Source organism: Sciurus vulgaris (genome assembly GCF_902686455.1).
Source record: "Sciurus vulgaris genome assembly, chromosome: 4".
Classification (NCBI taxonomy): domain Eukaryota; kingdom Metazoa; phylum Chordata; class Mammalia; order Rodentia; family Sciuridae; genus Sciurus; species Sciurus vulgaris.
Genome location: NC_136464.1, coordinates 9,588,516 through 9,613,641, shown reverse-complemented (window position 1 = coordinate 9,613,641; position 25,126 = coordinate 9,588,516). Strand labels below are relative to the sequence as shown.

Genomic DNA, 25,126 nt, shown 5'->3' with positions numbered 1-25,126 from the left:
ACGTGGCCCTGTGTCATGAGACACGTGGAAGAGAGCGTTTTGGAATCGGGGTGGAGATAATCCCAGATGTGGCCCATCTTCTTCACTCTTCTGCTCTGTGTGTGAGTGAGGAGGACAAGGCCTTGCCCACCGCCCCAGGGCGAGAGCTGCCAGGGGCTCCTGGGCACGGCTCCTACTGTTCCCCGCCAGGCGAGGGGCTCTGGGCTGGCTCAGGGCCACATGGCACTTTGCAGCAGAGCTCAGGGGCCTGGCCACAAGCTGCCACTGGTGAACACTTGTGGAACCTCGCCCCACTGGGGGGCAGGTGCTGGTTTAGGCGCAGTGACTCCAAAGGGGAACAGGGCAGTCAAGGTCCCTGCCCGGTGGAACTGAGGTCCAGCCAGGGAGTCAGACAAGCCAGAACAATAGACAAGCCAGCAAGTTAATGAACTTTCTATTCAACGTGAGTAGAACTGAAGATCATTGTGTTCAGTGGAATGAGCCAGGCACACAAAGGCAAGCGCCCGTGAGCTCCCTCGTGGGATCTGAAGATGATCTCACACGAGTCGAGGAGGGAGGCGGCTGCGGGAGGCAGGGGCAGTGGGTGAGGTTGACCAGGGGCGCGGAGCTGCGGTCAGATGGAGGAAGGAGCTGCACCTCTGCTGAGGCTACAGTGTTTTCATAAAAATGACAAATGTCTGCGAGATGGATGCATCTACCCTGATTTAAACGGTAACGTGTATATTAAACCGGGTTGCTTAACCACTAAGCCACATTCCCCAATCCCTTCTTTATTTTTTTATTTTGAGACAGGGTCTGGCTAAGTTGCTGAGTCTGACCTCAAATTTGCAATTCCCCTGCCTTGGCCTCCCAAGTCGCTGGGATTATGGGCATATGCTACAATGCCCTGTCAAAATACACATATATTGAAACATCCTGGAGCACTCCATTGTTCTGCGTAGTTTTGACTTTTACACATCAGTTAAAAATGAGTTTAGTTAATAAAAAATCGCTTATCAGGCACTATTCTAGCACCAGAACAGTTCAGCCATGATCCGCCGGCGCAGCTTCCCTTGCACAGGGGACAGTGAGCTGGCAGGGAGGCAAATGCATCCTTGCATTTCCTATAGGAACTGGGCTGGGTGCTGCTGCTTTTTTCTTTGGGTTTTTTTTTTTTTTTAAGTTTTGCTAATGCATAACATGAAATGGGACACTTCCACTATTTTTAAACGTGCAGTTCTGTAGTTCCTTGTTCTAGACGGATGTGGAGGTCCTGAGATGGTAGAGATTAAAAGCCTGGGAAGCCAGAGCAGGCGTGATGGGGGCTGGTGGGTGGGGCCCCGTGAGGGCCCTGAAAGGCAGCAGGCCCTGGTGTCAGGGCAGTAGAGGGGCTCTGGGCTCCACAGGTGGGAAGAAACAAAGCAGCTTAGTGACAACATCAGGGACAGCAAGGAAATTGAACCAGACATTCTGGAAATGTGGAAAGAAAATCAGCATATTTGAGAGGGTCTCAAGTTAGTGGGTTCCCAGGTCAACCAGGCATCAGGAAAGGTGGACAGAATGGAGCCATTAGGAAGCGGGAGGATTGTTCATCTGGGGGCAGACACTAGGTCGGAAGAGACAGACAGGAGGTGGATGGAGCAGCTCAGGACTCAGAGGGTCCCCAGTGGGGCCTTCAGGCTGTCCTGGAGCGGGGTGGGGACGCCAGTGTGAAAGGACCTCTCTTCTGAGCCTCTTGGCAGCAGGCCAGCTGATTACTTTAAGGATTTCTGCTTTTGCAATTCTTTGGCAACAACTCATGTGTTGAATGAGTTACAGACAGTGTGGTGTTCCTCAAGAAGTCCATTTGAATAGCTTCACAATAGTCCCGCCTCGAGATCCCTCTGACCAGTCACACTTATTTCTTCAGCGAGCATGCTGTTCGGATCCTGGCTTTAGTCCACTCTGCGTTCTGAGGGAAGAGAAGCCATTGGCAGAGGAAAGTTCCCAGACTTAGCCTGCAGCCTGCTCTGCCACGTCATCCACCGCTCCTCTTGGCCCATCCTGGGGGCTGCCTTAGCTGCTCCCCCACCAGTCCTGCTTGTTACTCACGCTCCTTCCCTCAGTGACTGACACTCAGGCTGCCATAGGCTGCCTCCAGACAGCGCCCAGCAGCATCAGCAGCAGTGTAGCTGGGCCCAGGCTGCTCCTTCCTGGGACCTCTCCTCCTGGCACATGTTGGAAATGGAGAGAAAGTCGTGGGGAGGAAAGGGAATCTGCTTCTGCAGGCTGAGGTCGGCTTTCGCCAGGCGGCGTGTGCTGTTCTGTTTGGAGGGCCTGTGACTGTGTGCATGTTGCCAACAGCCACAAATGCCCTGTGCCGAGTCAGTGGGAAGGGCTTTCTTTAGCTCCCGAGGAACCAGTGGAATAAGCAATATTTTCTCAAATGTATTGACAGTAGGTGGAACAGTAATGGGAAAGAAACTCAGGAAAAGACAATCAGCACCAAGCCTGTATTCATAACAACAGAGAACTTCCCAGTAGACGCATCACACTGGCCCAGAGGTGGGGATCGTTTTCACTGACACAGTCACCAACTCATCTGAATAGCCTGGGTCCAGGTTCGGGCCAGGTGCCTCTTTTGAGGGCCTGGTTGACTACTTTGGCCTAAGCTGAAGTAGCCACTGGGGATCTCAGTTAAGGAGCTTTGGATCTGTTTCTTCCTATAATAATAATCACTAGCATGGCTCATGTCCACTGTGGCTTAGCCATGTGCTAAGTGATGTGCAGGTTTTGTTTTATTCGACCTTCAGAGCAGCCCTGGGATTAAGATCCCCTCTCTCAGAGTCTGCCCACGTGCACATCAGCAGCAGCCTTGAGCGGTGGGCGCGCCGCCCTGGGCTTCCTGCTCCTCTTCCTTGAGTCACGCCTGCTGCTGCAGTACTGGAGAATGAGCGGATGTGGGAATTCTAGCGGGGCAGGGAAGCTAAGCGGCTGCCTGCGTGTGGGGCGTGCTGGAGAAAATGCCACGGCGCCCTCGCCCTGCAGGCCTTCCCACAGCCAGCTCCTCGAGCGCAGCCTCTCTCCTTGTGTGTGGTTCTTCGCCAGGTTTACGAGGTGCTCCTGTCACCCCTGAGGGAGGGAGGACAGGGATTGCGTCCCCATTTTACAGATGGGGAACGAGGTTCAAAGAGGTGAGCGGATCTGTCCAAGGGCATGTGCATTTGGGCTTTCTGCCCTCGACTAACCCTCCTTCAACCAGATTGCTTCTAATAGACCAAACATGCTCAAGACATCAATACCAGGCACGGTCTTGGAGTCTGAGTTTCCTTTCCTCTACAGACAAAAGTGATCAGAGCACGTCAGCTCTAGCGTCTCTGAGGTTCCTGGGTCCTCTTAGGGTGACACCACATGCAACCCAAATGCTTCTGAGATCGGGAAGGTTAATATCATTTGCATCCACTCATTGAAGTTCCATGAGGGTAGGAACCACGTCATTTTTTAAAAACTAAAGCTTTTATTTAGAATCTTTCTAGATTGACAGAGAAGTTGCAAGGAGAGTACAGATTCCATGCAGACACTCCGCCAGCTTCTCACTGAACATGGCCTTTTTGACTCCTTGGTGTCTACCCAGAACCTCCTCAGCCTTATACCCGGGGCACAGTCACATCAGACCGCAGATGTCCTTATGCGCTCCATCTTTTAAGGGAAGAGTGAGGACTCGAACCCAGCTCTCTCCACTCCAGGCCATGTTCATTTCTTCCACTGGATCAGGCTGCGTCACATCAGAGGGCTGAGATCCCACCCATGCAGGCTCCCTTTGCTGGCCGGACAAAGGAGGTGCCCACTGGCTGGGGCCAGCTGTCCTCTTGGCCTGAGGAGGTCTGTCTGTCCTGTTCTCTTGGAGGTGAGGAAAGATTCGGGATGACCTGGCAGACCTGGTACGAGCAGTTGTCTCCCTGGACAGGGAAGACGGGCAGCCTGCCGCTGGAACACGGAGCGTGTGTTCGCCCTCCATATTTGGCCAGCCTGGCAGTTGTTTCTGAAACCCGACTCCCAGTGCCATGGGGATGACCTTTGCTCTACTTCCCAGCATGCACCTGCACTCAGCTGCCCCCAGGAGCTCCTCCAGCCTGGACGAGGTGGGGAGACACTGGCCATGACCTGGCTATGCTCATTAGGCATGCTTTAATTAATCTTATTGGCATGAACCAGGGAGCTGGAGCATCTGTAAGAGGTAAGCAAGGCCAGTGATTTTTTTTTTTTTTTTTTTTAATGTTGAAGCACTTTGGCTTTTGACAGGGTACTTTTCAAGACCAGCAAGTTGCTATATCTGTATGAAGATTGCTTTAAAATCTACTCAGGGCTCTGGAGTATTCCAGAGCCAGAGAAAGGCATTTGTTTACTCACGCAGTGGCAGCGAAGGAAAGATGTGAGGAAGCAGCTGGGCAAGTGGCTTGTCATGTGGGACGCTGATGGGTTTCCAGCCTGCTGTTTGGAAGTGTTAAAGAGTCACTTTAGAAACGCGTGCTGTTTTAGCGATGCCTGTTGGCACAGCAGGGCCCAGCAAGCCATAGGGCGCTGCACTGTTGGGAGGCTGGGGAAGCTGGGTGGGGGGACAAAATTGAGGGCCCCGAGGGCGGCATGTGCTTCCCTTGACTCAGAAGTGGCTGCCAGACCAAATGAGAATCATCTACTCTTCATAAAGTCCACCAATATTTATGGACTACCTTTTCTGTGCCAGGTGCTATGCTAGGCATCAAATCTAGGCACTTGTGCCACATTATTCATAAATATCCAGTTGTTTTAGATACTTGGAGCACAGTAACAAGATGACAGAGACCACAGAGACACTATCTCTACTGTATGGTAATGCAGAATAAAGTAGATGCCAACCATTCAGCTCCACATCCTGGTTCCACCGTTCTCCAGCTGTGTACCCTCTCTGTGCTCTGATTTGTGTTGGTATCTACAAAATCGGGTTGTGAGGATTAAATGAGTTTAAAGATGTAAAGCACTTGAAAAAACAGTTTTTTCACATAGAAAGTTTATAGTAATACATTTGATGTTATAGCAGATGAATGTTAGCTAAGTGTTGAGTGTTTTTATTATTGAGGAACGAACAGTGGATTTCAAGGCAGAAGACCTGAGCAGGTTACCTGTATTTCTCATTCTGATAAATGGAAAATATTATTTTACCCACCTTGTTTAGTAAGCAGGGATTTTGTAAGAATCAGGGGGGGTGTCAAAGCACTTGGAAAAGAGCAGTGTTCCACTGACTTACTTATTTTTTGGTGCTGGGGATGGAATCCAGGGCCTTGCGCGTGCTGAGCACGTACTCTACCCCTGAGCCACATCCCTGCCCTGTTGCTTTTGACTCTGTCCGAATCTATTTTTACTGGAGATAGCTGGTCTTGTTCTTGCAGTTTAGCTTTCTAGCAGGAAGAGGGGATGGGCCAAAGAGGAAAAATGTTCCCGTTCTCTTCTTTAGAGACAGGTTATGACACAGCCCTCACTGTGTTCCCTCTGCAGAGGAAGCGCAGCTTGAGGTCCCTCCCCACTTAATTAGAGCAGAGATCTGCCTCCTCATTCCATTCGTCCTTTGCATCTGTCTGGGCTGTTAGATATGTTGACATCTTTCCAGAATTACTTTAAAAAGAAACTTTGATCAACTGGGTGTGGTGGTGCATGCTTGTAATCCCAGTGACTTGGGAGGCTGAGTCAGGAGGCTGGGTCAGGAGGATTGTGAATTCAAGGCCAGCCCTTAGCAAGGCCCTAAGCAAATTGGGGAGACACTGTCTCTAAAAAAATATTAAAAAGGGCTGGGAATGTGGCTCAATGGTTAAGCATCCCTGGGTTCAATCCCTGGTACCAAAAAAAAAAAAAAAAAAGAAAAAAACGAAGTTTTGATTGTGGAATACCAGGCAGGAGGTGTAGCTGTCAAATTATTTGCACTATTCAGTGCAGAAACTGTGGCAATTAGAAGGGAGGCAGCCGGAGGTGGTGGGAGCTGAGGTTTGCATGACAGACAAGCAGGAACTGGGTACAAAAACGCCACTCACTCTGCCTGTGATTCTTGAGTTATCAGAGCAAGACATGAAAATCATCCACCCAAAGGTTGCAGAGTTCTGTAGTCGAGGAACCTGCCTCCAAAGTGTTCGGGGCAGTTTTGGAGCTTGGATATGCAGTGATTTCCAGTGGGCACTGTGTAGATACTGTGTCCTGGAACGACTGCCTTCCTGGACACATGGATAGGAGCCGAGCCCTGCAGGGCAGGGGACAGGATGCCCTTGGGGGAAATGGTTCAGCCAGCGTGGAGGTCACACCAGGCTGGGGTCAGCAGCCCCTCCTGGATGAGGAGTCAGCCCCAGCTCTCTCTGCCTCCTCTCCTCTCCTTGACGAGGGGATCAGGAAGAAAGAGGACCTGTCCTGGCTCTGCAGTCAGAGAAGACGGTCCATTCAGACCACTGCTGTGTGATCTCAGTCAAGTGACGAAAACTTTCAAAGCCCCAGCTCTAAACAGGGACACACACCGTCTTCCTTCCAAGGCCATGAAGGTTCAAGGAGACAGTTCATGAAGAGATACTGGCCCAGCGCCGGCCCTTGGCACTCGCTCAAGGACCAAAAGCTATTATTATTGCTGCTGCTGCTGCTGTTTCCTCTGCCCCCTCCCCACTCCCCTCATTCTGTCCTTCAGCTAAAGTGAGCGCTCACGGTAGCCCTGGACCCTGTGAGCCTGCTAAGGCTGGGGCTTCCTTTATCATTTTGCCTTTGGACACAATTGCAGGAACTTGGCCAGCCACTCAGAAAAATGTGCCAGGCAGGGAAGAGACACGGGCAAACCCAGCCTGCTCCTCGGGCTGGCACCCGAAGGCCAGGTCCATCCAACAGGAGGTTCAGGACCTCAAGAAGAGTCCCAGACACAGAGAGGTTGCACTCAGGTGTCCTACAGAAACTCCAAAATTAATTCACAAACCTCCATTTAGAGGTTACAGAGGTTGGGGGTCCTCCCTACTGGGGGGCCCAGGAGGCTGGGACCCACTCCCGGGCAGGAGCCGCCCCCTGCGATCACCCCTGGTGGTGGTGGTACTGGGTCTGCCACCCTGGACTATGGGCAAACCGAGGGGGCTGGAGCCTTGTTGACATTTACAGCCCCTGCATCTGGCACACGGTAGGTTTTAGATGAATGTTCCCTGGGTGATTGACACAGTCAGTGAATCAGTGAATAGAACGTTAATTTTTGGAAGGAGGCAAAAGAGAGCGTCTTCAAGTAATGGCTGCGTCATGCCCGTTGGTCCAGCTGGTGAGTCGGTCAGTTCATGAGTGTCTGCAGGTGCCCCAGTGAAGGGCAGGCTGATGTGGGCCTCTCTCTAGGTCATGTCAGGGAACAGCCCCCACAAGCTCCCAGCAGTGCCCCTCCAGCTTCACAAAGGCACCCCAGGCCAGGGAACGTCCTGTCCTGCAGACTTGGATCGGCTGCCAGATTGAAGCAAGGTAGAAAGAATGGGGTCTGGTGCTCACGGTGTGTTCCAGGGAACCTAAGGCCCGGGAGTCCTTAACGGGTGGGACACAAAGGGTCTCCTGCCAAGAAACTGGGAAACTGGGAGTTAAAATTTAACCAGAACCCTTAATGTGTTAACTGTGCCTTTCTTAAGAGGCTCTGCAATGTGGTACCTCCCAGATGTGTTTGACCCTCTCCCCTCAAAACTCATCTGGTTGCCAGATGTGGTGGCAGCACACACCTGTAACCCCAGAGGCTCAGGAGGCTGAGTCAAAGGTTCTCAAGTTCAAAGTCAGCTGCAGAACCAGAGAGGCGCTAAGCAACTCAGTGAGACCCTGTCTGTAAATAAAATACAAAAAAGGGCTGGGGATGTGGCTCAGTGGTCAAATGCCCCTGAGTCCAGTCCCTGGTACACACCGCCCCCTCATACAACAACAACAAAAACTCACCTGGTGATCTGTGGGAGCCTGCTTTGGGTCGCAAGTGACAGAGATCCAATGTGCTGGCTGAGGTCAAAGGGGAATGCAGGGCTTCATCCCATGACCTCTGGACAGAAGGGGCAGAACCCAGGTCTCGGCACCAGCAGGACCCTGTCTCCCAACTCTCCTCTCAGCTCCCTCTAACAGCCAGGCCCCCTGGCTCTTGCCACTGGCCGCCTTCTTCGTGGTGACTAGGAGCAGGGCAGCCAGTAACTCCTGCACTTGATTCTGCACAACCCAGGGTCAGGTCCCCACTGCTCTGGTGCTTCAGGGAGTCCTGGGGAAGGACGCGCTTGGCCTGAGTCTTGTTCCACATTCCAGTGGTGTTGGGGTGGGGGGAGCTCTGGGTGGCATTTTCTGTGACACCTCGGGGACAGAAGAAGACATAGGTGTAAGAGTTCTTTAAAAGAAGGTAGACATTCCCAAAATAGGGGGCGTGGGGTTGTTTGGAGGGGGAAAGACGGGGGCTCGGGGACACTGCGAAGAAGGCTTTTGAAAATGTGGCTTGGGCTTTAAAAAAAAAAAAACCTTTTCCCTCTCCTGAATTTTGTATTAGATTTCAACGAACATCATGTAAAGTGCGAGTTTGAAAGATCTCATCTCTTTGTCCTGTGATTTAAGTCTTGACAAAGCCTTATTTTTTCATCTTGTTCTTGAAAATCGGCAGGAGACACACTTATTGGAGGAGTGAAAGAAAGGTGACTGAGTCTGTGGGTGGGTAGAACCGGGGGGCAGGCCCAGCTTTGCAAGGCCCCCACTTCTTCTGCCAATTGTCCCCCCCAGCCCACATTTCCAGCCGAGTCATGGTATGTGGAACCACCCAGAGTGGAGCCACAAGCCACATGGACACTTTCAGGTCCTAGATGAACCCTTTCCACCTCTGCTGGGAGCGGACGACCCCGCCCTTGGTGGGTGGCCCCACCTTGGCTTTGTACTAATAGTGGTCATGCTGCCCCTCTGGGGTGGCATGTCCACCCGTGTTCGTCCCTTTAGATGAGAGCTGGCCGCCTCACTCTCCTCACCACCTACCCTCGAAACCTGGTTCTGCGCCTGGCACCTGGTGGTGCTCTGCTGGGTGCAAAGCCATCATCCCGAATGTCATGCTCGCCGGCCTCTCGGGAAAGGTCCAGAGCTTTGATAGGTTCTTATCTGAGTTCCTCTCCCGTCTCTCTTTCTTCTTCCTCAGAGGACTTCATCAACTCTGAATCCTAGATCCGTGCAACCACCTGGGATCTCACCTGGAAGCCCTGACCACGGGGACCCGTCCAGGTAGGGAGCCTGCCCTGGGGGACGACCCAGCCGAGGCATGGCCGGCTCACTGCCTGCTCCGGTGTTCGCTTTGCTCCGTTTGCTTTGGGAAGTTTCCCGTGCGCCTGCGCGAGGTCCCCATGGTGAGCCGTGGCTCGCGGGCCCCCTGTGCTGGCGCACCAGCAGTGATTAGAAAAGGGACAGTTTCTCCGCTGCAGATGACATTAGTGATTGCACGCTCCCTCTCCAGCAACACCCCGGCTATGCAACTGTACAGTCAGACCTGGAAATGGGAAGGATGGATGCTTCCAGGAGGACTCTCGGGCACCAAGTGGGTCTGTTTTCTGGGGTGGGCACCAGGCATGGAACAGAGGGTTCAGGGGGCAACTCCTAAAGTCACTGGGAAGGCAGGGAGACAAATTCCAGAAGTCATCGAGGCCACCTGTGGCAGGGGGACATGGCCAGTGCAGGCATGGGCCATTGGTCAGTGGCTCCTCATGATGACCCCGGTCAGGTCCTGGTTTCCCTGCCGTGGCTCCCTCACGGACCGTTCCCCACATCATGTTCTGTACCCGTAGTTTTGGGGTGTATTCACAAGCCTAGGACCAGCAGACATGAGCACTCAGTCCCAGCACTAAACACTGAAGCTAATGAGTAACTCCTTGTGGGTTCAACTCACCAAAAAGAATAACCCTCCTGACCAACTGAGGTCGAACTTCCAGGACGCCATCATTACAGCCCTGAGGGAACAGATGGACAGGGGCTCTGCGCAAGGAAATGCAGAATCCAACAATTCACCAGTCACAGGCCGCACAGCTTGACGTGGCAGCAAGCTTTGGAATAGCTCTTCAAAACCTGAAGACGCAAGGCGACTGTTTGCTTTGGGTACATAAGAGTGACCCCTGGTGGCAGGACTTGCCACACCTCGGGGTACGACTGTCTGGGGGGCTTGGGCTATGTGGTGTCCACTGGAAATACTTGGAACCTCTCAGCATCAACCTTAGATTTCTTTAAGGAAATGAGGATCAATGTGGCAGCACACTCTTCATTGAGGGACTAGGACTTCATTGAGGGTCTTGAACAGTAGGCACCTTTGACCTCTGCCCTCTGCCAACAGGGGTGCCTTCTTGCCTCTCCAAATCCTGATGGCTGTTACCTGTTCAAACTTTTTATCAGGGTATTAGGACACAGGTTTTTATTGGTACTAGAGATTGAAGCCAGGGGACTTTACTACTGAGTGGGGCAAGAATGGAGGAAGGAAGGACTGTATAGAGGGAAAAGAGGGGTGGGAGGGGTGGGGGGAAGGGAAAAAATAACAGAATGAATCAAACAACACTACTCTATGTAAATTTATGATTACACAAATGGTATGCCTCTACGCCATGTACAAACAGAGAAACAACATGTATCCCATTTGTTTACAATAAAAAAGAAAAAAGAAAAAAAAAAAAAAGAAAGCAGGCCCCTGGCAACGGGGGAGGAGTGGATTTAATGGGGTGACGATGGCCCCAAATCCCGAGACCCTCAAGGCAGCTTCAGTCACTTCCCACTCCCTTCTTTTTGTGCCTGATGCTGAACTGAAGATGGCAGAAGCAGGTCAGCGATGGGGTGGACCACTGTAAATGGAACCTTGTGGGCAGCGTCTCCCTATCTCCCTGGATGATGGGATTCACTGGGGTGTTGGGTAAATGCATCATTTCCTAGGCCCCGTAGGGCCCCAAAGCGGCATTGCTCACGGTGGAGCAATCTGTTTCTGGCAGGTGACTCTCCTGACCAGGGAAGTTTGGAAATGATGAGCTGCTGCCAGGCCTGTGCACCAGAATTACCTAAGGCACCAGTTAAACACCAACTCTGGGCTTCAGAAGACAAACTCCTCTTTAGAATAAAAAAAGTCCTTGGTGTTTGGGAAGTTGCAGCTCGGGGGAAGAGTGGACACCATGGCCTGAAAAGTGAAATACCTGGTTTTAAATGAAGGGCGAGCCTGCCTTAGCCCTCGCCACCCTCCCCCATCATAGGTGGAAGATGTCTGCCATGTGCACACGACCCACCCCGCAGCTCCTGAGGGTCACAGGAGGAAACCAAGTCCCAGAAGGGTGGAGGAACTTGCCCTAGGCCACACAGACATAACAGGCATGAGGGCCACCAGACTCCAGCTTGGTCTGATGCCACCAAAACCCAGACTTCGACAGCCACATGCTGGCTGGCAGGAGTCTGAGAGTATTTGTGTTGTGGTCTTCATAATTAAGAAAATCGACCTCAGTCAATCCTTAAAGTTTAATTTCCCTGTAAACAAATTCAGTCCTTAGAGAAGTCAAGCTCTGGAAGGCCCAGTCTGCAGGAGCAGCGGCGGCGGCTAGGTCCCACCGACACGGCCTGGCAGGCCACACTCTGTTCTCCCAAAGCGTTGGGAAGGCCTGGATCTGCTGCTTGCTCTGCCCTGCCAGGGAGTGTCAGGCAGAGCCCGGGAGCCTCCGCCCTTGTCCTGCTTCTGACTCATTATTTGCCTCTGGTGGGAAGTAAACTCGGAGGAGAGGCCAGAGGGGAAGGAGTGAGCCCTGACTTCTGGCGCTGACTGAAAGAGACCTCTGGGCTGAAGCAGGTGGCGTCTGCTGCTTTCTGCTCCTCTGGTTTCAACAGGGGAAGAGGAATATTTTTCCCTTGTGAGATAATACCCACTTACTGTAACAGCTTGGACCTGAGGGAAAAGTGGAAAGCAGAGGGGGGAAAATTGCTCCTACCACACAGACAACTGCTTTTAAACTACTAGTGTGTTTCCCTCACGTTTCTGGGCGTGTTCTCTGCTTCTTCTCTTGAGTGTGAGATAGCTATATTTTAAATATATACATTCACTGTTCTTGTCAACTTTTGTATCACTGTGACCAAAATACCCAAGAAGAACAACTTGGAGGAGGGAAAATGTATTTGGGACTCTGAGGTCTTAGCCCTAGACGGCCAATTCCATTGCTCTGGGCCCAAGGAGAGGCAGCACATCATGGCGGAAGGGCCCAGCAGAGGAAATCTGCTCAGCTCAGGGCAGGGTCAGGAAGAAGAGGGAGAGAGAAGCTGGAAGGGGACACAGGGAAGATGCCACCTCCCAGGGCAGCCCCCAGTGACCCACCTCCTCCAGCCAGGCCCACCTGCCTACAGTTACCACCCAGTCAGTCCATTCGAACTAGGATGGACTGATTAGGTTACAGCCCCTACGATCCAATCGCTTCAGCTCTGAATGTTCCTGCATTGACACAGGAGGTTTGGGGGATGCCTCATATCCTAAATCATATGCATATACACGTATAATATGTTTATTCTACATATATATACACATACACACACTTTATATGTAGGGGTGTATGTGTGTATATGCATAATAATCAGCTATTCTAAGAGCAGTTTTAGGTTTGCAGAAGAAGTAAGCAGACAGTATAGTGAGTTCCCATGTGGCCTCACTTCATATAGTTTCTTCTGTTATCACTATCTTACATTCACATGGTACGTTTGTTACAATTCATGCGTTGATATCAATACCTAAAGCTTATGTCTGTCCCTGACGTGGGGATCACAGTGCTGTTCAGGCTCTGGGCTTGACAGAAGTGGAGGGTCCTCCATCACAAGATCATAGAGAATAGCTTCATTTCTTGAGACTCCTTGGCTCCACCAATGCTTCTCTCTCCTTTTATCCCCCTGACCCCGGATCCTGATCATCACTAATCTACCTTTTAAAAAGCTTTTCTTTTCCTCTTATTTTTACAAGTTGGTGTGGAATGCAGACGGTGAGGCATCTAAAGCTGACAGTCCTGTGAGGTTCCGCATGCCTATGTGCCTGTGTGTTCTCACCCAAATCTAGCTTATTTCCATCACCCCAGGCTCCCTCCTGATCTCCCTGCCCGAGAGGATAACCATTCTGCCATCTGCCACCATTGATTAGTTTTGCTAATTCTTGAATTTCATCAGAATGGGATTAAACAGTGTATTTGGTTTAGTGACTGATTTCTTTTATATGTTGCTACTGTTGATTTTTTTATATTATTTTTTATTGTGGTAAAAATGCAGAAAATTACCCTCTTAACCATTGCTAAGTGTGCAATTCAGTATGTTCACATTATTGTTCAACCGTTGTCTCTCATTTTGAGGTCATTAATTTGAGACCTTTTTAAATGTAGGGGTTTCAGTGTTCTGTACGCCTCTCAAGTCCCGTTTTAGCTGTAGTCCACAAATTTTGGTATTTGTGTTTTCATTTTCATTCAATTGAAATACTTTCTGATTTTCCTTTGACTTCTTTAGAATTATGTTATTTAGTATCCAAATAGTTGAAGATTTTCTGGATCTAGTTCTGTTTTTGATTTCTAATTCAATTCCATCATAGTCAGATAAAATACATTGGATATTTTGAATTATCTTAATTTTATTGAGGCCTGTTTTTAGTGCCTAGAATATGGTCAGTCATGTAAATGTTCTGTCTGTACTTGAAAGTCACTTGCTGTTATTGGATGGTGTTCAATATGTGTTTATTAGATAAAGCAGGTTGATGGTATTTTTCAGGTCTTTTCTATATCCGTATTGATTTTCCATCTACTTGTTTGATCAAATATTGAGGGGAGTATGGAAACATCAAAACATATTGTACATTTATCCATTTCTCCTTTTGATTCTATCAGTTTTTATTACATTTTGAAGTTCTGATTATTACATACATAAATTTTTAGAATTTTTACATCTTTGGTGAATTGAATCCTTAGTAATTATGACATGATATTCTTTATGACTATAATATTCTTTTCTCCAAAGTCTGTTATCTGATACAATATAAACACATGACTTTGTTTTGATTGCTTGCATGGTATATCCCACCCCATTCTTTTATTCGTGCTTTTATTGTAAGTAGCATAGGACCTTGTTTTATTAATCCTCTCTGAAAATCTCCACTTTTTAGTTGGAATATTTATTACATTTGCATTTAATGAGATTATTAATATAGTTGGTTTAATTCTATAGTCTATAAATAATCTAGAATTATGTTTTCTGTCCACCCATATCCTTTCTTTTTTCTGTTTTTGATTAATTTATTATTTTTATAATTCTCTTCTTCCCTTCGACTTTGTATCTACAAATATTTATGCTATTTTAGTGGTTGCTTTAAGAACTATGCTATACCTCTTTAATTTACCACAATCAACTTTCAAGTGACGGTCCTTTTATATATTATAACTCTTGGAATTATAAATTTGTTTCTCCCTTTTTGGTCTTTGTGCTAATTTCATCAGACCTTTAACTTCTAAATAAGTCACAAATCCCACAGTACCTGTTTTTACTTTAAACACCTACTTATCTTTTAAGAGTCTTTTTTTTCCTTATCATTTAAGTGTATCGATAGTTACCATTTCTATTTCTAGGGTTGATTCTTTTGTGTAGGTCCTGGTTACCAGGTTACCCCCTGGTCTTTTCTTCAGCTTGAAGGATTTCCTTTAACATTTCTTGAAATGTAGATCTGTTGGTGGCTAATTCTTTAAGCATTTGTGTGTCTGAAAAAAAATATTTATTTCACCTGAATTTAGAAAGATATCTTCTCTGAGCAAATCTGAATCCTTTGTGGGGCTGGGGTTGTGGCTCAGTGGCAGAGCGCTGTGCCTCAGTGGTACATGCACTGGGTTCGATCCTTAGCACCGCATAGAAAGAAAGTAAAGGTAAAGTAAAGGTCCATTGACCACTAAAAAATATTTTTTAAAAAATAGACTCCTAGGTGTTCTTTTCTTTCAGAACTTTCGAGGTACCCCACTGTGTTTCAACTTGCATTATTTCCAGTAACATGTTTGATGCCATCCTTAGCTTTGATCTTTTTCTTCCCCTAGCTACTTCTAATATTCTTTCCTTTTCCCCTGATTTCAATCCATTTGGTCACCACATGCCTTGGTGCAGATTCTTCCCTGTTTCTGGTGCATGGAGTTAGTTGAGATTCTTGGATACGTAGGTTTCTAGTTTACATCGCATTGGGAAACTTCAAGTATTTTTTCAAATATATTTTCTGCTTACCCCCTCTGCGGGACTCCAGTCACTCCGGCCTTCAGCTCCTGACGCTGTCCCACAGCTGGCCACGCGCTGCTCACCTCTGTGTTCCGATGCCTTCCTGTCGCCTTGTCTCCAGGTTCCCTGAGCTCTTCTCCGCAGGGGCTCATCTGTCATCACAGGCGTTTGGCTGGGGTCTTTTTATATCGTCCATGTCTGTGTTTAGTAGGCTCCATCTTCCCTCAAGCCTCCTGGACACGGAATGCAGTTGCAATTTATTTAAGGTGCTAGGACCTTGCTTCTGCTAGGCCAGTGCTCTACCACTGAGCTACACCCCCAGCCCTATAATACTTAAAATGTCCTTGTGTACTGAATCTACTGTATAATTTCTGGGTCAATCTTGATGACTTGATTGTTCTCCTCGTTGCGGATCATATTTCCCTGCTGCTTTGCATGCCAGACATGGAGGACTTGAAGTTTGTAGGGTCTGGATATTTTTGTATTCCTATAAATATTCTTGAACTTTGCTCTGGGATGCAGTTATTTGGAACAGCTTAATCCTTCGGGGTCTTGCTTTGGTAGGTGGGATAGTGTGTGGGTGAGGGATTTTTTTTTTTCCCCATGACTGCAGCAAGAAGCTCCTTAGAACCTCACAGAAGCCCCATGAGATACAAGTTTCCGCTCGGGCTGGTGGGAACAGGAGCTATTCCCAGCTCTGCAGCTATGGGGTTGTTTCTCCTAATCCTTTTACTGGTCTGTACCTCGTCTCTGATGGTCTCAGCACATGTGATGGGTACCTTGTCCTTCTCTGGAGTTCGGACCTCTCCTCTCTGGAGCTCTGCCCGGAGGCTTCTAGCTGTCTTGCCTGCCCCAGACACCTGGCTCCAGCTGCTCACGTCAGGGAGACTGTCAGCCTGGCCTTGCTCCAAGCTGCCACCAACTTCTCCAGGCCTCAGGCTGGGCAATAGCAGGGTTCACCTTGCTGCTTGCCACCCCTAGGGGACACCACCCTTTTCCCCTGTGTCTCCTTTAGTAGTCCCCGGGCCCCATGATTCCAACCCCTCTAGTAATTAATAACTCTTTCTATGATGTTTTCCAACCTCAGCTCTCTGAAAACATTGAAATGCTGCAACATAGATCGTTTCTTTGGTTTAAATGGAAATGCAGCAAAACAACTGGTGTTCGTTTTGGAAGAGGTAGGGAGACTGTGTAGATAAAAAGAATAAGAGAGAGACTTTTGCTGGGTACAGTGGCATATTCCTGTAATCCCAGCAGCTCAGGAGGCTGAGGCAGGAGGATCACAAGTTCAAAGCCAGCCTCAGCAAAAGCAAAGCTCTAAGCAACTCAGTGAAACCCTGTTTCTAAATACAAAGCAGTACTTGGGATATGGCTTAGTGGTCGAGTGCCCCTAAGTTCAATCCCCTGTACCGCCCCCCCGCAAAAAAAGAGAGAGGGACTTTTGTGGACAGAATTCTTTTCTCTTCCAGAGTTCCTCCTATCCTGGCCACAGGTGGTCTCCTGTGTCCGTTTATGGCCTCAGATGCCAACTTTGACTGCAGTTAATCTTCTCAAGCTTGTCGAGGCAGCTGTGCAGGGCTGGGAAGGAGCCTGTGACAGCCCTTTTGTCTTTGGCATTGGGCCAGCTTGGTTCCCAGTAAAGGTGACTCATTGACTTTGCGCCCCCATGTAGGTCAGTGGGATTACAGGGAGACAAATTTTGACAAAATGGCGGAGACTGGGTGAAGCCTAAAAGGAAACCCTCGATCACATTTGAGCTCAGTACACATGAGCTCAGTCTCAGACAAGAGACACTGGTGACATCTTATTGTTCAGGGGACTCTTAAAATCCTCTGAAAGACATTTAGTCCTCAAGGGAGGATTCTGTCATGTTCCCTGGTTGGTACTGCATTTACTATGGCAAAAAATATGATTTTAGTTCACATTAGAAGTCGTATCAAGAAGAAATGTAACAAAAACATTAATCGCTATTGTTCCAAATACCCTCATAGTGTCAAAATAAAATAAAAATGTCATCAGAATCCAATTATATAAGCAAAATTTTCATTTTGCACTTTTCCACGAGTAACTAGTGGAAATTTAACTTAATATTATGGAAATATTCATATTTAGGTAAGCATTCCACCAAATTTCTTGATTTGGGCTTATTAAAGTCTTAAGGATCCTTCTTTATTGTGAATAAAAGCAGAATAATTATTGTGATAGTTTTTTTCCTCCCAACTATTACTTTATTTCTATTACTATGCTGAAGTTACATGGAAAAAGACACCCAAGCAGTTCTGCCCCATTTCAGAGAAAGTTTCCAATCGACACCTGTTATGTGGTGACAAGTAACAAGGCATGGTGACATCTCTGGGTCGAGACTGACAAGGAAGACTGGGTTCTGATGCTACAGCTCACCTCCAACAGGAACATGGCGCGTGGGTCAGCACAAGCCACGTTGGTGCTGAGCCCTTGGCTCTGGGCATGGATTTGGAGCTCATCTCTGAAGCTGGCAAATCAAGTGAAATAACTGGATTTTTAAAAAAAGTTTTAAAATGAAGCCCATATGAGTTTAAAAACCATACTCTCAACATATTGTCCATTCAAAATTTACATAACACACTTTTTTCACTCTAACAGCCCAGACTTTTTCCTCACATAGCCTACCATATAGCTGCAGACTCTTCTGCCTCAAGATGTAAACATAGGGAAAAAAACCCAGCAACTGCATGATATTCTCTGTACACACTGCTGTTGGATGGAAAATACAAAATTAAAAAAAAAAAAAAAAAAAAGGTTCCATTTTGGATTCTCACAACCTCTTGTTCCACTGTTATGAATCCGACTCTGATGCTCTGGTGACAGTGTATGTAAGTAGGTGTATGTAAGTAGATTTTGTTTTCAGTGAAGGAATCCTGGGAAAAGATGGACTTACCTCTTTTTCTTCAAGAGTTACTGGATGGTACGTGCTCCTCAAAGCCCTCAACCTCTCAAACTAGAGCACGTTCCAGGATCAGACGGCCTTCCTTATAACGCTGGCTGTCTTCAGGAGCAAACTCAAATCCATCCAGTTGCTATCGCAGTTTTTGCAGCTTACATCCCAAACCATGTGGCAGCCAGTGAGCACATCCCTATCTTGAACTTCACTGTACTGTAGGTCAAACACCTTGTTAGAAAGAGACGTTCCACCCGTGGCATCTGTGAACCTAGTGGAGATGAGTTCTGAGCCGTTAGGATCATGTCACAGTTTGCACAAGAAAGCAGATGGGTCCCACCCATATGATCAAGGAAAATTCTGCCCACCTTGATAGCTGAAGTTCTGAAAAACCCTGAGTGGCGGTGAGCTCCACCCTGCAGCTGGGACAAAGCCTGTGGTAGTTTTTTAATTTTTTTGTGTTTGGTCATTAAGAAAGGTCGTGTCCAGGTACTTTGGAGGGACAGTAGACGTGAGAAACACGGAGCTCCTCCTGGATGTGGGGAGTTCTTGGCACCACAACCCAGCAACTTCCTGCAACCAGTCGGGATTCACAAACTGGGTCACTCAGCTGCTATTTAGGACCCCGTGGGAGAGTTGATGAAAAAATTGGTTAAAAAGCAGATTTTGATTTTCTTTGTCTCCATCCCTGGCACTAAGTTGGCTAATGACTTCTTGCGAGTTGAATGACACCTTGGAGTCTTATGAAATATAGGATGAATGGTAGGAGTGCTCTTGAGTTTAAGCCACTACACACACACACACACATGTCATTTCCCCCAATAATTCTATAGACCCTCCAAATGCCCCCCGGGGTCAGTGAGCAGGGCACCTGTGCAGGGACAGCCCGGGCAAATTAGGGCTGTGTGGTGGATTGGACCTAATCAGAGAGGATCGGAAACATTCCCAAGGAGGTGCCTCGTGCATAAAATGCCTTGTCATCGTTGTTAAGGCATGGAAATATCTCCTCTCCCAGGAGGAGTGGGCACATTGTAAAGAATACAATCGCGATTATTTACAACCCTGCAGCACCTTAGTTACCAGACTCATGATGATCAGAGAGAAAAATATGCAGAACAAAGAGTAAGAAAAAAGACAGTGACTTGATTGGGTGGTTGGCCGAGGCTTTGCTGTGTCTTTGTGACGCTCCACATGGTCCCCAAATAAACAGGCTGTACTCCGATTTCATGGTGGGGGGTGCTGAGGACATTCTGGAGATAGTGTCTTCTCTTTGGATAGTGTCTTCCTCTTTTCATGCTAAAAGGTCATACACACAACAAAGCCAGTTCAGATTTTGACCATCCTGTAACGTGTGGGGAGGTGAATACTCAAGTTGAGGAGATAATAAATCACACACTTCCTACCAGATTTCATATCAATTGTGCACTAGACGCTGGAATCAAAGACAAGAAAATCAGCGTGATCCATGGCAGGCTGGGCTGGAGGACAGAAATGGACTCTCATATTGCCCCTGAGCTAACCTTTCCTGCCCAGGACTGGCTGCGGAGGTGCCAGGAAGGACAGGGAGCTGGCCCAGGCCGCTAGTGGCAAGGCAGACAGCTGCACTGTGGGCAGACTCTGAGCACCGCAGCCCCACCCACGGGAAAGTGGAGCCATGCTCCTCATCAGAAGGTCTCGCCTCCCTCTGAGGGTGGCCATAAGTGGGCAGGGAGCCGGGCAGAAGCATCTACTTTGCTGAGAGCTGAGAAGCACCAGCAAAGCCCCTAATTCAATGACCAAGGCAGGAATGCAGGGGGCTGGGGCATACCCCTCTTCTCCACCCCAGCCTCTTCTCCACTGATGGCTGGTCTAACTCATATCCACGCAGGGTCCCTTTCCTTTTCCATGCGGTGCGTGGAAGGCAATGAGCAGCAGGGTGGTGGGGTGGGAGAAGCGCCTTCACGTTTTTGTAGTGCTTGGGATTGAACTCAGAGCTGCTCACATGCTAGGAAAGCGAGCTAGCGTTGAGCTGCATCTCCAGCTCAGTTCCCTTTGAGACAGGGTCTTGCTAGGTTGCTCAGGCTGCTCTAGAACTTGAGTCTCCTGCCTCAGCTTCTGGATTACAGGCACATGCCACTGCACCCGGCAATCTTCTAATCTTTTGAATTAGAGTAATTTATAAAAATAACAAATCAGAAACTGTCCTGTGTAATTAGTAACAAATCACTCGCCATGCTGCCTTCACTCATTAGACGGGCCAGGGAGCGCAGGGACCGTGGCTGAGGAGTGCTGGCTTTGCAGACACATTTCAGAAACAGTACTTTGCCTTTACTGGGCCTTGGTTTCTTTTTTTCTGGTTCCAGGATTGAAACCAATAGCACCCAACCCCTGAGCCACATTTCCAGTCTGTCTATTTATTTTTTATTTTGAGGCAGCGTCTTGCTAAGTTGCTTAGGGCCTCATCTTGCTAAGTTGCTGAGGCTGCTTTGAATTTGTGATCCTCCTGCCTCAGCCTCCAGAGCCACTGAAATTACAGGTGTGTACCACTACTCCTGGCTGGGCCTCAGTTTCCTCATCTGTAAAATAAGAGGTTTGGACTAAGATTCCTGAAATGCTGTGGTTGTATGGAATAAAAGAACTTTCCTTATCTTCAAGTGTACAGTGAGTTGAGAACTTTGCTGCATATTTAGTATCCTTGATTTGGTTTTGGTTGTGTCTGTCCATCCACCTATCTATGCATCTTTTCATTCACTTATACATTTATATAGAGTGTTTTGTGCCAGGCACCTCAGATACAATGTTAGGAAGAGACAAGGACCTAGCCTCCAGTGGGGGAAATGGTCGTTGAACAGGTTGGTGGCTTCTGTGACTAAGCACTAGATGTGCCTGTGAAAGGAGATCTGATCTGGGAGCCAAGACCAGGGAGGCCACAGAGAAGTGAGGACGTGGGCTGAGAGCTGGGGAGGAAGAGGTGAGCTCCAGGTCTCAGGCAGATGCAAGGTTGGTAGCTCCAGGCTCCAGGAGACGCGGGCCAGGGCAGACCAGGGAGGCTGTACCAGAGCTGAGAGCAAAGCCAAGCCTCCAGTTTTCCCACAGAGGAGGCAGGAACAGACTTATTTCCAAGCCAATGTTCTGGCAGGAGCCTGGAGAACAGAATGAGGGGTGGCCAGAGTGGATGGGAGAAGGGACAGCACACTTGTTCAGGTAAGAGGCTGGTGTTGGCAGCAAGTACAGAAAGGGACTCTGAAGCCAGGCAGCCCCAAGGCCTTGGTCCTGTTTTGATCAGCAGCTCTTGTCCTCCAGCCGAGTCGTGAACCTCTGGCAAATGTCTTCATGCGTGCCATGGAACAGCCCCTCCGCGAGGCTGCCTGCAGATTAAATGCAACCATAGCTGCTTGCCAGGGGCTTTGCCTTAGTAAGTGCTTAGTTTGTAGCGATTCTCCACCTCACTGATTTTTGCCTCTGTTTGCCAGTCTCCTTAACATCCAGGGTGCAGGACGTTTGTTTTCCACCGCCAGCCGACTTCCTCCCTTTACGCATCCCCGTCCCTGGCATGTTTTCACAGCTATGCATTTAGGAGCCCATTTGCATCTGGTTGTCCTCACAGGGGAGTGGGAGGTCTTTTCTGTGTCCCCATCTTCTGCTCAGCAGATCATGCCCCACCCTTTATGAGGGCACTGTGGGCAAGGATCTGCCCTGGGAGGCTGTGGTCCTTGTTCCTTCCCTGACCTTGACCTTGACACAGACACCAAAGCTGAAAGACTTCCTTTGAGCTCGCTTGCTGCCCAACCAGTAAAGAGCACCCCGCTGGGTTCTGAGCACAGCCTTATCCCACACATTTTGACTCAATCTTGAAGCATAAAAGGTCGTTATGTAAGCTTAATTAATGCAGAGTCCTCAACAGACCAGTTCTTAGAATTTTTCCTGCCCTTAGGCAAATCTGTTCCTGGTGAGTGGCTTTAATCTGGTTTTTAAAATTGCTTCTGATGGGTAATCAAAGAGATTGCTGGTGTTCAACTTATGGAGAATAAACCAACGTCTGGATTGTATTTTGGGGGTAACTGCTGGGTGTCCTGTACTCAGAGGAAAATTCACTTCTCGGATAAGAATGCAAAAGTTTGCAAGATGCCAAAATAGAGTGAACTTTTATCATCTTGTCCCAGATGGTAATGACTTCAGTCAGCCCGAAGGGAAACCTTGTACCCTTCCAAAATGGGCGGTTCCTGTCAGAGGCTCGGGCAAGGAAGTGGCTTTGTTTATTTCCAGTGTGATAATGGGGGCTGGAAGGGGCTGTGTTCCAGGCTCCTTGATCAGGCTGACAGAGGAACACCCAGCCAGGTGTGGTGGCACATGTCAGCAATTCCAGCTACTGGGGAGGCTGAGGCTGGAGGATAGAAAGTTCTAGCTTCCTAAGCTGGGCAGCTTAGGAAGACCCAGTCAAAAAATAAAATCAATAAAACAGTCTTGGGGAGGGGGGCAGGTTATAGTTCAGAATCAGAAGTGCCAAGATTCCATCCCCAGTACTATAAGAAAGAAAAATAAAATTAACAAAACAAAACAAAAGGAGCCCTCCATTCATCTTACGGCCTGCTAAACTGACCTCAGTTAAGGGTTGGGACATGCTGAAATGGAACATAGAGTGCTCGATAAAAGGAGGCTCCCAGGAGGGAATGGTAGAGGTGTTGGTTTCCAGTCCCTTGAGCCAATAGCCTTATAGCTCTGGTTCCTCCCAGGCCTGGGGCTTCCCAGGAGCCAACCCAAATCCCAGGTAGCTTTGCACCTTGCTGGCACCGTGGGCCATTGACCCGAGAGTCTTGGTGACCTCTCTGCATTGGAGGGGCTTGGTTACCTCACCCTTGGGGTTTTTCCTTCTTTGCCCTTGTCAACCCTGCTTTTGGGTCAGAAAAAGCAGGTGGAGACCATAGCCAGCAGGTTCTCAGGCACCAGCCTTGTGTCCTGTATGCAGGCACAGGTATTAGCCAGGGTGCCTACAGGGCTGATCACTGGTACACACCTTCTGGAAGGATGTCAAATGATGGCACATTTGGAGGTAATGGGCCCGGCAGGGATGATGAACTGGGGCCAGGTGAAGAGCCCTCTGCCCTCCATGGACGTTCTCATTCTTGGTGGCAGAGTGAACAGGAAGACGCTCAAGTTGAAAGCCAAGCTTGGCCTCTCAGTTCCCCAAGTTCCCATCTGCGAATGGCAGCGGCAGTGCCCAGCCCCCAGCTGTCAGCACCGTTTAATGAGGTGATTCCTGCCAAACACTGATGTCTGTTTCACCCGCTATTGTCTCCTCGATTTTTTATTTTGGAAAATTTGAAATCTCCAAAATGTTGAAAGGATAGGACAATAAATGTCCATATGCCTATTTTATTAGTCTTCTGGGTTGTCATAACAAAATTCCACAGTCTGGGTGGCTCTAACGGCACATTTATTCTCACAGTTCTGGAGGCCCCAAGCCCAGGTCAAGACCCTGGTGAGGGCTCTGCCTGGCTTGTCGAGGCGCCATTGGCTCACACGACCTTTCCTTAGCGCTCGTGCACTTCCGATGTCTTCCCTTCTAGGAAGGACTCTGTTCCTGTTGGATTAGGTCCCTAACGCTATGACCTAGTTTAATTTTACCTCCTAAAGCCTGTCACATTGCAGAGAGTCACACTGGGGGCTAGGATGTCCACATATGGATTTTGAGAGACAGACAGTTCAGTCCATAGCACGTATTTGTACATTTTAATAGGCTCGCACGTCCCCTTCCCTCCCTGTGCCGCCCTCACATGTGAATGCGTGCATGCTGCCTTGCATGGAAACCTGGACTTTGGGTAGTGAACACAGAGAATTGACTCCTTCCTCTGGCCTTATCCAAAACTGTGCTGGGCTAGAGTATGTGAACGTGCATGTGTGTAACAGCAGTTACGGAAAGATTCCACGCTGTTCCTTCTCTATTTTCCTATGAAAACTTTAAGGAAAAGGATAAAAGCCAGAGAAACACTTTACTTCTGTTAGCTGTGCATTGAGCAATTTCTCCTGAGACCAGAAAATATTTAATAATAGCAATTATATAAAGTCACAGCTTTGCAAAAATAATAAAAATCATACCCCTAAGAAACTGTGTAGGGAAAAAAAGGAGAAAGGAAAAATCACTAGAACACTGAAAGTGGTAAGCACCTTGGGGACTTTTTCCTATTTTCCAAATTTTGTATTTTGTATGTTATTTATAAAATAATTATATTAAAATTGTTATTACTATTATTAGGTACTAGGGATTAAACCCAGGGACACTTAACCACTGAGCCATATCCCCAACCCTTTTATATAATTTATTTAGAGATAGGATCTCACTCAGTTGTTGAGGCTGGCTTTGAACTTGCAATCTTCCTACCTCAGCCTCCCGAGCTGCTGGGATTACAGGAGGCACCATCATGCCCGGCCTTAAAATTAATTGAAATAATAACTTTAAAAATAATAATTTTTACTTAAAATTATGTGGAATCGGGCAACAGTTAAGCAGAGCACATGACGAGCTCTTCTTTGATAACTGGGTAGTTGGCTCTCTAAGCAGCTCCTTGACTCTGAACCGGTTCCTCTGAGTTTCTTGCATAGTTTGTTTTGTTTTTTCTGCGCATGGCCCAGATAAGTGTGTTCAAGTTAAGATAAATAGGGGTATGGAGGTATGTCAGCTTCCCAGCGATACGTGCTGGTCATATGCAGAAATTCCATGCTACACAGAAACGACTTTTGGATCGTGCCTCTCGCCACACACCTGTCAAATGGTGGAGAATCAAGTTAACTGGGTTCAAGAATAACTCCCATTTCAAAGCCTGGCCTGGCTTACTTGGGCTTTTTTCCTGAACATCAAAGGATTCCCAGTAGCACTTAGGACCTTCTCATAATCGACAAGGAACTGGTTCAACCCCCCATTTTATGTCTTCCCGGGTGTGCTGTTAGATCATGATGGAGAGTTTCCGTATTTCCCTATCTGCTGCTGACCACAGAGCCCCCACCTGAATGTCTGACTTGGAGAAAGGG

The 25,126-nt window shown here is 48.2% G+C and overlaps 1 protein-coding gene across 1 annotated transcript in view; it reads left to right on the top strand.

Annotated features, from left to right (window-relative positions):
- LOC306660324 (transforming acidic coiled-coil-containing protein 2-like) overlaps positions 1 to 25,126 on the top strand; it is a gene marked incomplete at its 3' end in the record, with an annotated part of 155,470 nt that overhangs the window by 10,218 nt on the left and 120,126 nt on the right.